General features: G+C 44.0%; 1 long non-coding RNA gene across 1 annotated transcript; it reads right to left on the bottom strand.

Annotated features, from left to right (window-relative positions):
* Positions 1-2,026: 2,026 nt before the first annotated feature.
* On the bottom strand, positions 2,027-4,145 carry LOC133374736 (uncharacterized). The gene is made up of 2 exons (XR_009759956.1): positions 4,068-4,145; positions 2,027-2,885 (listed from the first exon to the last, which is right to left on the bottom strand). It is a non-coding gene; the product is annotated as an uncharacterized LOC133374736 (long non-coding RNA).
* Between the last annotated feature and the right edge of the window lie 146 nt (positions 4,146-4,291).

Below are 4,291 nucleotides of genomic sequence, written 5' to 3'. Positions count from 1 at the left end.
CTCCAGACCAACATTTTTGCAGGAAGGATTCAAGGTCCCTGATTCAGCAAGGTTTTTCTCGTGTTCTTAACATAGAGTTAGGGATGGTGAACTAGATACTGCTGGTGTCCAACTTCTATGACTTCCAGATAACATGGCCAAAGGTCAGGGGTAGGGATGGGAGAGAAATGTGATTCAGTTTGCATTCAAAGCCAAATCTATCAAATTCACGCTTTCCAAAACAATATGAGACCAGCAACACAACGATCCTTCTAGATTTGTACTTTTTCAAATTTTGCAGTTCAGGTTGCCAGCCAATGTATACAAAAATGCAGGTGTTAGGCGAAAGTGTGCATAAACATGAATATAAGAGTGAAAGTAACAAACAAAATGTATGATATGATGAGAAATGGCTTGCAAAAATATGTACGTTAGTAAAAACTGCCTACGAAAATGCGTTTGCTAGGAGAAATCTGCACTAAAATTGCTGGAGAATTTTCATGAGGATTTTTTTTACAAAAATGCAGAAATGTGGAGAAACAACGTTGAGATTGGGGGAAATGAGAAATGGAGAGAACCCAGTTTGACAGATGTTTCCATCCCTATTCGAGGGAACAGACAAGCAGGATCTGAATGCAACAGCTCTCTCTCCCAATTCCCAGCGGCTGTTTGTCACAGGTATACTTTCAGTGACAGCAGAGATGGTATACAGCCATCACTGATAATAACCATGGATGACCTTCTCCTCCATAAATTTGTCTAATTCCCTTTCAAACTCAGGGACTTTCAAGGGTTCCAGAGTTTACCCAGGGGTCGGTTTAATTGGAATGAAGGTCAGTGTGGTGTGTGGTGTCTTTAGGAGATATGGTTTATTTACATCTATATACAACCTCAACGTAAGATGGAGGCGGCTCATAGCATTAACAGTCCAAAAGATCTTACTTCCCCATCTGCTCCTGGGAGAGTCTCCAAAGCCATAGCTTGGGCTTCAGCACAGAGAACGAGACCAGCCTTTCTGTGTCATTCCAGCTTCCAGCTCCACACTAGACTAAAATAAAATCTATCTCCTGCCCAAGCCAGATGAGTGGGGAGGGCTCTCATCTTTTCTATACCAACACATCTCTTTTTAGCCAAGTCATTGACATGCACATCAGCAACTCAACAAGCCTATTAACTTACAAAGACACTGGCTTGGCCAGAACTATTAACTTATGAAAGGAATTGACTTGATCAGTTCAGCAGGTCTCTTGCACTGCAGACCCCAACACTCCGATACAGGATTATAGGCTTGGAGTGGACCCACAGACATAATCCATTCCAATCCCACACTATTGTTGCTGAGCTATTCCTGAAGGAAGTGTTAATTGCAGCGGGAGCTGATGCCCATTGAAACTGGTGGGGCGGAAGGCCAACAGCAGACCAAAGAAATGCAGAGAAAACCCATTCCCATTTTGTCACCATCTTCCTCCCTACAAGGGGCAATACTGAGACTAAGGAGAAGGAAGTTGACAGACAGTGCTGTACTCCGGAGCAGATAAGGCAGACAAGTGGGGTTGGTTGAGCACAGACTGAAGTTGATGGGGCAGTGCCCCATGAGTTCAAATGGACAAGCTTCACCGGCTATGTTGTTGTGATTCTCTCTCTCTGTGTGTTCAACAACCATCCCCATTTTTAAAACCTGTGTTGGATACAGGGTGAATCTGCTAAGAGACACTATTGCCATTGCCTAAAGGTCCTAATTCAGGACACTTCTAGTAAGTGTGTATATATCAGGAAACCTTCCTAACTGTTAAAGCCATATGACAATGGAACCAATTACCTAGAGAGGTAGTGGGCTCTCTGACACTGGAGGCATTCAAGAGGCAGCTGGACAGCCATCTGTCGGGAATGCTTTGATTTGGATTCCTGCATTGAGCAGGGGGTTGAACTCGATGGCCTTATAGGCTCCTTCCAACTCTACTGTTCTATGATTCTATGAAATACGGGTTTACTGAAGTGGTTTGCTAACAGGATGAAGAGAAAGGAAAGGGAAGGAAATAAAACAAAATTGTTGTATGATATGTTGAATACTTTATTGCAAAAACAAAGGAAGGAGCCAGTAGAAATGGCCCATTGGAAATGCAGATTAGTGCAACAGGGAACATGGAAAAAACAATCATGAAGACATCTTGCTTTCTGGGACCAATATCGCAAAGACAAAGCTGAGGTATCATTGTGGATTGATGCAAAGTCAACATTTCCCAACTCCAAGCTTCCCTTTGGTGTTGTGGAGTGAGCATCCTTCATCCAAGCCCAGACAAAGTGCCTCTGGCAACGGTCTGAGGGCTTCACTAATGGCTTCAATACAAGGCAACAGGTGTGAATGGGAAACAGATTACTGTTAAACATAAGGATGCAGAGATTAGGAAACCAAAGAATAAAGTCAAAGCACCACATGAAGTGTTAACAGAAGTGCTGAACTCTCACAAATCCCATTGGTTGTGCAACGAGGTTTCTGGTGTGCTCAACATTTCTGAACACTGTCAGTTCATTCGTGTGAGGGGCAGAATCGTGCGTCTTCTTTCCTGGATGTTCGGTCAGAGTTGTGTCTGGGCTTAACATGGCCAGCCACAACCAGGGTAGAGCTTTGGGGAATAGCAGTTGCCCCAGCCTTTTTGACGATAGTAGGGGCCACACCACTGTTTGGGATAGTAGGGGTCACACCACTGTTTGGGGTAAGGCATCACACAGCCAGGATATTGGGGGTAACCACCAGGATAATAACAGCCATAACGCTGACGTGGTGGGTAGCACCCAGGATATTGACAGAAGGAGTCAAAGAGGAGGTTGTCATCTTCTGGATGATAGAAGTCACCCAACAGGATGTTGTTCAATCCTGGAGCCATCTTAGAGCAGGGAGGGTAGATCTGAAATGAGATTAGGGTAGAGCAAGATAATTTAGAAGTATTAGATTATTTGAAATGAGGAAGCTCATGACTGGGGGCCACATGCAACCCTCCAAGCATCTGGCCCTCAGAACTCACACCCCTCAAGAACCACACCCTTCACCGGCCCTGCTTCATATCCCAAATATTTTTGGCTGTCAGGAAAGTGTCCCCCAATAAAGCCTCTTGCTTGCCTGGCTGGAGGATAGAGAGGTGTGTGTGAGCGAGTGTAGCAATTAGCCAACAGTACAAAGATCAAGGTTCCATTGGTCGCTCCATCTGATTTTGTCTCTGGCCCACACACCCCAGGCATGTGGCCCTTGGAAGGCAGCCCAGAAAGCAATGTAGTACATATCTCAATCAGAGAGAGGGGTGCGGAGAGAGAAAATTACTCCAACAGTCCTGATCCTAGTCATCTTAGCCACAACAAAGAGGCCCATTAAGAGAAGAAAATGAACTCTTTTGCTTCTACTTGTGCAGGTACTTAATGTGAGCAGACCTTCCAAATAAGAACATCACAGAAGAACATAAGAAAAGCTGTCTGCATCATGCTAATGGCCCATCTAGACCTACATTCCTCTCCTACAATGGTCAACCAAGTGCCTCTTCTGGGAAGCCCACAAGGAGGACCTGAGTGCAACAACAACTCTCCCCTCCTGTGTTTTCCAGCAACTGGCACTCATAGATCCATTTCCTTCAACAATGCAGGTTAGATATAGCCACCATGTTAGCTGCCAGACTACGTAGACAGTACTGTGCTAGATTGTCCAAGGGTCTGTGACAGTATAAGGCAACTTCCTTTGTCCAAGTAAGACTCTCTTAATTTTCCTTGAAGCTTCTCTTTAGGAAGTGTTTGTTGGCAAGTTGAGTCCCCAAACATTTTGAGCTATGCCCACTGCACAGATGTTTTCTTCAACAGGCCTAGAACTTATACTGGGCAGTCAACACCAACGAGGTACATCTGAACACCACACATGGATGAAACATCCATTTTGACATTCCTCCAGAGTTTTTGCAGAGGAGGAATTTGAAATTCTGATTGACATTTCACTTTAGGTAAAATTCAGCCAAAAAAGAATCTAGGTAGTCTGATATTTAAGAACCCACAGGGAAAAGATGTATCTCAACAGCCACCATCAAGCCCTTCAACTGGAAAGAAATTACCTGCTTTCCTTCTGGATCTGAGGAGATGCTTTAGGAATATCAGACGCTTTTGGAGCAACCCGTTGGGTAGAGTCCCTTTTATACAGTTCACTGGTATGCCTAGGGAAATGAGTCTTGCTCAACTCCAGGAAGTAAAAATTAATTGTCAGATGTTTAATTAGCATATGTTTAGCTGAATGTCTCTAATTATTGTTCTTTCCTTGTTTCACATGGTTTTTTTCATC

The sequence above is a fragment of the Rhineura floridana genome, chromosome 22, assembly GCF_030035675.1.
Source record: "Rhineura floridana isolate rRhiFlo1 chromosome 22, rRhiFlo1.hap2, whole genome shotgun sequence".
Taxonomy (NCBI): Eukaryota; Metazoa; Chordata; class Lepidosauria; order Squamata; family Rhineuridae; genus Rhineura; species Rhineura floridana.
The sequence above is the reverse complement of the archived record's forward strand: the minus strand, read 5'-3'. Positions and strand labels throughout refer to the sequence as shown.